The following is a 10,592-nucleotide window of genomic DNA, read 5'->3' as shown; positions in this document are numbered from 1 at the left end:
GTACTAATTTTTTGAAAGATATATTATATTGAAGAGTATTCAAAATGCACAAACAAAACCTGGTGATCAATTTTGAACAATGAGATCATAGTACTTTTTAAAGCAAGGGTTGGTATGTCAAATGAAAATAACAGTGTTCAACAAGCTTAGAAAGATACACACCATAAAGAAACATAACTTGGTGTTAGTAAGTGTAGCATAGAAACCATTACTGGATCTATACTAAATAAATACTATTGGTATACTCAAATACTATTGGTATACTCAAATACGTTTTAAAGGTATAAATAAACACATTACTGACCAAATATCAGATTCTAACTTAAAATGTATCAGTCTTTAAACATTTTACAGATAATACTGCATTTTACAAAATTATTGTTATCTGTTTATATGAAACATTTATTTACACAAAATTAACTTTATATTAAAGATATAATTCTGAAAATTATGAACTAGATTTAATCTTGTTTAATTCCATAGAAAAAATATATACAGATTAAGTGTATGTAAATAATTCAGAAGCTAGTAATGTTTTAATTAAATACAATATAAAAACTAAATATAATAAAATAATAAACTTTGAAAAGTAATATGATTAAGAATCCAGGAACAGCATAATTTTTATGCTTCATCTTAACTAATTATACCACAATTTAAAGTTTTTCAATAAAATAACAAAGCTTGAAGTACATACAACAATTATTTTAAATTCTTAAAAACTTACATAAAACTTAAAAAAAAATGATATGGATACTAAATAATTAATTTTATAAGCTAAACTTAATTTTTTAACTAAGCATTTAAAATACATAAACTAATAATCAATTGTAATGCATGATTTTCTTCATAAGCTTTAATAACTAAAAAAGGTTGAATAATGAACAAAATTTTGGTGAGTAAAATTTTAAAGAGTTACTGTATGAACCAAAGTATTATTTAAAAAAATTAAGGCTGTGCAATAAACGGTAACCTATATTATGAATAGTAATGCATATAGATTAAAGAATCAATGACCACATAAAAATTTTATTAGAGGGTTATAAAAGTTAATTACTATTTTTTAATCTAAACAGAGGTCTAGTAATTGATGAAATACCATCAGATTACACCCCAAAAAAGTATACCATGGTATTTCATAATAAATCATAAACAAGACCGAATAAGACTTAAGTTAGCTAAAAAATAGCAACCCTGACTGCAGTCTAACTACCAATCAGATTTGAAAATAATTTTCAATTCTGTATTACTATTACAGTAAATTATGTAACAATAAAAGGATTTAAAAATTGCAAACAACACCTTAATTACTTAAAGATAGCTAAATAACTATAGTTTATAAGTTTAAAACAAAAACAAATTTCACTAATTTTTGTAAATTAAAAAAAATTGTCTACTGAATAAGAGACAAAGATTTCTATTTAGTAAAATCTTAAGGTTTCTGTTTTAAGTAATGAGCTTTATAGAAATTCAAAATCTTTTTTTAGATTTATGAAGTCTGTATAAAGCTGTTCATAATATACTTCGTCAACTTTTAAAAATATCTCATTGAGTTAATATTTAAAAAACTTTTTTTTGGTCTGACTGCTTCTGCCCAACTCAGCAGTTAGTTGTTACTTGTGGCAGTGCTGGTAAGCAATGATGTGTACAAATGGTCAATTGCTGACTAGAATACTTGTGTCTTAAATTGGTGTTTTAGAAAAAAATGTAATACAATTTTTATAATGGGCGAAAAGTACATTATCGAAAAAGTGTATTGAAACAACATTAATTCTTGAAATAGTTTTATTTATTTAGTAAACATTGTATTTTTAAGTAAAACTTGAGTTAGTATAAATTTCTTTTAAATTATGCTAAAAAAAATTTTTCAGTAATACTTATTTACATTATTTAAACATTTTTTATTTACTTTCGAGCGAGATAAAATGCAATAAAAGGTTATAGGTATGAAAGGTTAAAATATAAATAAATTTATAATAAATGTACTGATGTAACATAACGGAACCTAAAAGACCACAACTTAAGCATTTAATATCAGAAATTGGTCTGAAATAAAAAAGTTCATTTAAGTTTTTTCAGAGATACTATAAAACCGATAATTCAAAAATATAATTCATATATAATACTTGCTGATCAAATAATTTTAAAGACTACTATCTTAGTATAAATAAAATCGACAAAAAGTAGTTCAGTGTAAATATGAAAAATCTTTGATATGCAATTTAAAAACACGTGTATTTTCAAAAAATAATCAAAAAGGTTCTTAAAAAAGTTTTTAAATTAACAATAAGGAAAAAATAATAATTTTATAAATTCTCATAATAAGCAAATAACTGAAAAAAAAATCAAACATACAATCACTATAAATTTTATTTGTTTTATAATTTTTAAACTTTTACTTCAAGTTTTTTTCTTTGAAATAAAGTTTCGTATTGAGTATGTAGAAAAGAGTTCTATTAATCGATTCCTTGCTCAAACTCCTGTAAAAATAACAAAAATTTTAATAAAATACCAGATTAAAGTTTTTTTTTATTTTTTAAGAAGTTAACATACATTTTATATTTAATCTGCTAAAATATAAAAATAATAGTTTTGAAAACTACAGCTAAAAAAATATATTGCTTATTTTAATTATTATTATTATCTTTTGAAAGACTATAAACTTAATTTCAACATTTATTCGCGTAAAATGCTCAAATTATTTTTGAATAAAGCGTAAGCAATAGATAAACTAAATAAACGAAAAATATTATCAGCAAAACCTTTTTATATCTAAAACAAACCAGAGTACAAAGCTCTATAAAAACGACTAAACGGCCAATTCGTATATTTAAGAATTTAAGTCTGTCAGCTTCTAAAAAGACATAACTTAACAACTTAACTATCAAAAATTTTGGTTACATTTTTATAAATTATGTGTTATGAAAACTTTCAACAGCATTAAAAAAAACTAATTGCGCTAAAGAAAAATATTTTATACAAAAATAATTTTAAAGTGGAAAAAGCTCAAATTAAAAGTCGAAATTAAATTTTATTTCCAAAAAAAATATTTTAATTGTTTCGAACTTAAAATGTTATTACTGTAGAAGCATGTTAAAATGTGTAAAATAAATAACTAGCGTAATTCTAAACTAAAAACACCCTACCAATAATATTTCAGACTCTGTATTAACTAAATTTTAGCTTTTGAACTTTTATTAATATTTAAACCTACTATCAGATATTTAAAGCACTAATTAACCTTAAAAGTTATCAAGATTATTTCTGTTTGAATCTTTAATGCTATACTGTGTTTATGAGTAAAGCAGAAGTTTATGCACATAGGTTTGGCGAAATTAGACTAATTATACTCAAATAAATCTAGAAGTAGAATATCATTTAATTTTGTACGTTAAATATTTTCAAAACACTTAAAAACTAAACTTGTTAAGACCTTGATAACTCTAAAAAAAGTATTGAATTTATGAATTTACAATCTGAAAATAAGCATATTTGTGTGTTATGTTATACAGTTTGTTTAGTGTCTTCAATAAGGGGATTAGAAATTTTAAATCGGAATATTTGGGTATCTTTTAACATAACGGGCCAGATTTTACGTTATAGACTTTTGCAAACCGTGTTAATTTTGCAAGCTATGACTAAATGATTATTTAAAAAAGTGTTTTAAAACCATTAGGTTATTTACAAAATATAACAATTGAGTTTTAGAGTTAGTACTACAGCTTACTCACAATTCAATTGATATCAAAGTTGTTTAATTTTATCAAACCAGCTATTTAGTTAATTCTTTTCTAATAATTTTATACAAAAAAATAAGTTGCGAGTTATATACTTCACAATTGAATTTGCAAGCTATCAATGAGTTTTCTAAATCCCAAACTCTAATTCAAGGATTTATAAAATATGTAAAAAAAAGTTTCTTCTGCTATTTTCAACTATGTAATCAAATTTAAAGAAATATTATTTTTTCAATAATAAATCTAAAAAATAACTTAGTCCATTTAACGCCGTTTTTGGAAATCCTTGCAGTAGTTTAAACGTTTTGACATTATAACATTAATTATGATATGCTTTTTAATTGATTAATTGTTTCAAAAATAAACAAAGTTAAATATATTTCGATTAATAAAAAAAAAATTGTGTGAGATTAATAAAAAAATATTTTGTTATTTAAATACAAGCAGGTATTTACTTGACAATTTTAAAGCAAAACTATCAAAAAATAACTAAAAATTTCAAATAAATAATACAAGGACATAAGAAAGACCCTATCTATAAAATAAATTACAAAATGTGATACGTAGTTTCTTATATTTTAAGGCAGGGGCAGTATACTGCGGCCCACGATGTATTTTTTTGCAAAAAACATATTTTTTAAACAAAAGAAAAATTGTTTTTGGTTAAAAAACATACAGTTAAGTACTTAGTTTATTTATGTCTAAAACGTTATTTTTCACTGATAACCAGGGGCGTCCCGTAAGGGGGAATGCTAAAGCTGTTGCTCCACCTACAAAAAAAGAGAATGAAAAAAAGAAAATGTATGAAAAGTTTCAGTGTTAGAATTTTAACTTTTAAAGGCGCTGTTTTAAATGGGACCCTGCTTTAGCTGTACCACCTTAAATGAGTTAAAATAACTCTTGATAAAAGCTAAACCATTTAGCTTTAAAATAATATAAATTAATAAATGATAATTTATAAAAATAAGAAAGTTATGTAGCCACGAAGTTGCACTAAAAATACAGCAAATATATACATGACTGTCTTTAACTTTCCTACTAAATTGTTTTCTTCAAATTTTTATTTCTGATATTCGAAGTTTTCGTAAAATTAAAGCTTGGTCTATGTCAGCTGCATCTTAAACCTGACATCCATATGAAAATTTGTTGAACGGTTTTATGTTGGAGCTGCATGTACTATCAGAACCATGTGATCGTTGTTGAAAATTAACTACAACGCGAGAACATTAGACAGGTAGTGACAAGTTGAGCTCGAACAGGGGAAACTGGAGCAGGAGCAACTCGAGCGGGGGAAATTCGGACAGAGGCAACTCGAGCAGGACCAAATTGGTTTTTATTTGATAAAAAGTAATTATAGTTGTTAAGAAATTTTAATTTTTTCACTGAATATTTTTAAAAGTTACTTTGATTTTTTAGCAAATAAATACTTTGTTTTATTTACAAATTTGTAATATAGGTTTTGTATTAGTTTAAATAAGAATTTTTATATTGGGGGATTTTTACTTCTCCGCACCTCCTAATAAAAATACCACACGACGCCACTGCTGATAACCACAATTAGTTAAAATAACTTATGTTATGAACTTATTTTTACACGATGCGGTCAAGAAGCAACTTTTTCTAGGAACATATAAACCTGTCGACTATTAAACTGTATAACAACACTTTCTTATATAAAGCTAAATTAAATTATCTTAGGACATGTTGAAAAAATAAACTTTAAACTTATATATTGATTTTAGAACTTTACTTCTTAATTAATTTATTTAATAGTTAAGATAGAACTTTGTATGTGGAAAAAGTTTTTTTTGTTGGAGTTGTAACTCATTAAAAAAAAGGATAACAAATAACTGACCGTTTTTATATGAAACAGTTTTTTTTAAGGCTAGTAAATTACTTTATGTTTTCACTTATATAAAAAATAACCTTTACAGTGAAAACAATAATACACTTTATTCAACAGATTTACAGAGTTAACTAAATTTTTTATGAGTATGATTATTTAAAGATTTTATTTACAAATTTGTATGAATTAAAAAAAAAAACTTGCTTCTTGTGCAAATCAAGGTTTAGAAGTTATTATCAGACTTCGTTCTTAATACTACTTCAAGAATAGTTTCAAGAATTCCTCATACTCATATAAATGAGTATAAGGAATATTCTTAAAACACGAAGCAAAATTTAAGCTAAACGCAATATAAAACAACATACCATAATAAAAAACTTACCTTTAAAGTATAATAAACTTCTGAAAAGGGGTAGGTCTTTAGTTTTCATTACAAAGAAATCAACAGAGAAGACAAAATATTGAGAATTCTCTTAAGTGTTGGCATGGGTTTCAAAGTAACTTATAAAAGCATTTTGCCGTGTTAGAGCTGATGAAATTGGAAAGCAAGTTCCAACTTATTCACAGCTTCATATCGCTGTAAAAAGTATTCAAATTTTTAATCTCTTCGTATAGCTAAGGTACACAATTATTTTTATTTAAACAGCTAATAAGAAAAAAACTAAAACTTTAAATTAAAATAAGTATATCTACAACCATAAAAAGTGTTATTATAAGATGATTACCGCTGATGTCAAGTTAAATACTTAATATAAATAGCTGTTAAAGCATTCAAATTTTCTATGTTTTTAGTGATATAAAAACCCTTAACTAAAAAAGTATGCTTATGTTGAGTTATAATACTGAAATCATACAAGGTAAATAGAAAAAAAAAATCAGTAAACTTAATTTTCATATTAATTAGGTTAGAATAATTAAAACTACACACAACAGAAGAATTGACGAAACAAGTTATAGAAAAGTAGATGCTGGAAGTTAATAACATATTTGTTAAGTTGTTGATAAGTCTTTTTAAGAGTTCGGGAATTTAATTAAGACATTTTAATCTATAAGTTGTATCATGTACACTACTCTTAACTCACTGTTATTACATTCTTTGTTTTATTTTGTTTTTCCATGCTATTTTATAACTCGTGCTTTTTATTAGTATTGTTTGTCAATTTTTTTGTTTTATAGTTCAAACGTAACTTTTATATACCAACTGCTTACTTTTTAAATCAAGTAATAAGTTTTTACATAAGACTTTAGAGGAAGCTTTCTAAACACAATTAATCTTTAGTCGAAAGTAATTAATGTTTTAGTTAGTTTATTAAGTCGTTTGAAACCTAAAGTTAAAAATATTACAGTAGAAAAGTTATTATTTTAGTTCTAATTTAGATTGAAGACAATTAAAGTTTAAAAATAAACCTTCATATTATCTTTTAATACAAGGTAGGACACGCTCTGACAAGCAAATTTATCTGCTTATAACTTATTTTTTTGTTAGAAATACTAATAATTTTAGAAAAAAAAACTAGAATAAGTAAAAAAATGAAAATAAAAAAGTAAAAAGGAAGAGTATAAAAAATCAAGGCTTCGAAAGTCTTTATCTAATTATCTGTCAAGACAAGTTAAGTGTTTAGTTTTCGTTCATCTTGCCAAATTTAAAAATATTTACAAAATGCCGTATAATTACAGTATTTGTAAATCTAGCTATTGTAACTCATTTAGTATGTATTAACAAATGTAATGTTTAGTTGAAAAACCTACAAAGTTTAAAACCCCTAGATTTAAGATGTTCTTATTTATGCCCCACTATAATAACAGATTCAGTTGTGGCGATAATCTCATAGCGACAATGACAACTCTTTCTCACAGCCAGGTTCCAAGAAAAAAGGGTCGCTAAGCCAAAGCAAAACTTAATACTTAATAGGTGTTTGTTTTATCAAAAAATTGTATGTTTTATTAATTTTTGTTGATAACTGTAAATCAAAACAGCAAGCTTTCCTAACTTGTTACTTGAAATTAGCTAAAAAACAAAACCAAAAAATTTTGTTAGCTGTATTGTATATTGAAAGCTTTAAAACTATTTATAATTACAAAGGAAGGGTTTCCGACTTTAAAATCATTAGGTGTCAAGTTTTAACGTTTTGCAACGATTTTTTAACGAAACCAAATTTTAAATTTTACCCTAACGATTTCTAAATTATTCATATAGTCGTTAGAGAATGTTTATCTATAGTGCTTTTTGGTAGAAATAGTTTAATGCAGTGCTTCTGAAATGGGGGTTCCGCGGAACCCTAGGGTTCCGCAACGCCTCTCAGGGGTTCCGCAAAGCCTTTCGAAATTTTAAAATTAATGTAAAAATTATTTACATTTTATGTAAAATTAAAATTAGGGGTTCCGCGGAAAATTTGAACTTTGGAAAAGGGTTCCGCCACTAGAAAAAGGTTCAGAAGCACTGGATTAATGTACACTCTCAAAGTCTGAAAAAAAAAAAGTTTTAACATTTAATTATGAAAAGACAGAATTAATAGTTTATATTTATGTCTTTTTTCAATAAAAAAGGATTATTGCCTAACACTGACTTACTTTAAAGTATTTATTTCTTATTTTTTTCAACAATAGGTAGAAAAACAGTTTTTTTGATTGTTAAAGTAATAAAATTATAAATTAGTTTTCAAATAAATAACTAAAATTATCTAATAAAAACAAAATTAAACAACTCCACAACTAAGTTTTTGGCTTGTTCTTTAAAATGAAGTATTTTCCACTAAAAATTTTACTTACTATTTTTTTGACAATGATAATATTCATAATTTAAGACTCAAATTAACAATACAACATTTGATATTATATAAAGTGGTAAAATTTAAAAAAAATTGTAAATGTAAATTATCAATTAATTTATAGACTATGCAAGCTACTTCAACAACATAAAACTAAAAACGACAGTAGTTAATTTTTTTCATGTTTTTTAACGAAGGATCAATATAAAATGTTTAACACTAACATCTTTAAATTGTGTTCGTGGATTTTATAAACAATTTAAACACTGTAACACTAAATATAGTAGGGTTTTTCTTAATGAAACTGCTGTTTGTATAGAATATGCATGACAAATATTGTTTGAAATATTTATTGGCTTTTCTGTGGAAAATTGTAATTTTTTAAAGAAGAACATTATTTTAAACAATATCTAGGTTCTATAATTTTAAAAGGTTATGCGACAAATTTCTAGAATTTAAGGGTAGTGTACATGAAAATAGTTAAATATTTAAAAATACATAAAAATTATAATTTTCTCTATTATTTTAAGATAGGCAGATCTTATTCTTAAAATTGTTTTAAAAAAGAATTATACTAGAGAAATTTTAAAGTACAACATTTAATAAAACTTGTTAAAAATTTAATAAGTTTTCTATGTTTAAAGTAGGGGTCGTCAAGCTATGTGCTCCATCAATCAGGAATAGCTAGCTTCTGACTAAATTTTTGAAAAGATTTATGCTAAAAAAAATCTTTAATATTTAGTATTATTGTCTCATTCATTAGTTGACTGAAGTTTTAATAAACTAAATGATCATTTCATTAATATATTGCTTTTAAAGATTTTTTTCTTAAATTTCAATTTATTAAGATTACGGCGGCCCGCATATATTTTTTCTGTCAAGTCTGGTGCGTAAAATGTTTTTCAAAGTTTTTCAGTTACTTGTATAAAGCTGCTAACTTTTAAGTTAAATGTTAGTTTAATGAAAGTACAACCAGTATTAGGCGTAAAAGCTATAAACTTCAAACAGAAAAATTGTAAGTAACTTAACCAGAATGTAACTTTAGAATCAAAAAGTTAAAGATTAAGGTAGAGATGCATTGTAAAGGTGAAGCAGAATAACTTAAATCTAAGTTTCAATTAAATTTTGTTTTACTTTTGTATTGTTTAGTTAAACATACTCATTACTCATGACATACTCAGTTATTAGTTGCATAAATATTTATATTCTGACATTAAAATTCCGAAAAGTTTAAATACTTCTGAATTATTTTTAAATATATATTTTTTAAATATCAAAAAACAAAATTACTTTACCATCACAATATAATTATTTAGTTCCATATTATCTGAAAGTAGTTAATATTTTTAGAAAATAAAAAATGATAATATAGAACTAAATAATTATATTGTGATGGTAAAGTAATTTTGTTTTTTGATATTTAAAAAATATATATTTAAAAATTATTCAGAAGTATTTAAACTTTTATAAGATATACCTAAAAAAATTTTAAAACTTACTAATTTATAGTAATTCTTAATAATTTTTATTTTTTGTTGTTATAAGTGTATAACATTTGTTATCACAGTCTTATTTTTTAGTACTCATTAGCTTTTTTTTATATAGATGCGTTTGCGATCTGTCTACTCAAACACTTTTTAAGTAACCTAAATGCCTGAATTTTAATTGTCAGCCATTAATCGTTTACAAAAAGGAATAGATAAAAAGTTAAGGGAAATTTTTCACAGTTACTTACAAGTATAAATAGAATTACAAAGAAAAGTTTTTAACAATAATTATAAAGTATTACTTTTACGATACAGTATATTATTTAAGGAACTACGTTTAACCCAAGCAATTTTATTACTTTTGTAATTCATAACAGAACTTAACTATTTTAATGTATTTTAACATTTAACTTACTTTGTCTACCAATATGAACTAATTAGTTTAGTTTTCTTTGAATGAGACTGATCAAGCTTCGTGATAGAAGTTTTCCTTTCTGTTAGTTTTTAATTCTTTTAAAACGAAAAGCAATATGGTCTTTAGTCGTAATTATAAAATTTTAATTTATTTAAATTTTGAAATATCTTTACTATTTTATAATGTTACTAAGTTTAATAAAAATAACTTAAAAAACTAGTTCTTCAAATATTTAGATACTTGATGATATTAATGTTTATTAAACGTAAAAAAAGCGCTCAAAATATTTGGTCAAAAGACCCGATGCTCGAAAAAACCTTTCGGTTATCGAGTCTCGCA

The 10,592-nt window shown here is 24.2% G+C and overlaps 1 long non-coding RNA gene across 1 annotated transcript; it reads right to left on the bottom strand.

Annotated features, from left to right (window-relative positions):
• Positions 1–2,347: 2,347 nt before the first annotated feature.
• LOC145830114 (uncharacterized) lies at positions 2,348–10,333 on the bottom strand. The gene is made up of 3 exons (XR_014369619.1): positions 10,254–10,333; positions 5,966–6,160; positions 2,348–2,480 (listed from the first exon to the last, which is right to left on the bottom strand). It is a non-coding gene; the product is annotated as an uncharacterized LOC145830114 (long non-coding RNA).
• Positions 10,334–10,592: the final 259 nt, after the last annotated feature.

Source organism: Thalia democratica, chromosome 2 (genome assembly GCF_965202585.1).
Source record: "Thalia democratica chromosome 2, ktThaDemo2.hap1.1, whole genome shotgun sequence".
Lineage (NCBI taxonomy): Eukaryota > Metazoa > Chordata > Thaliacea > Salpida > Salpidae > Thalia > Thalia democratica.
This window is presented reverse-complemented; position numbering and strand designations above follow the sequence as displayed.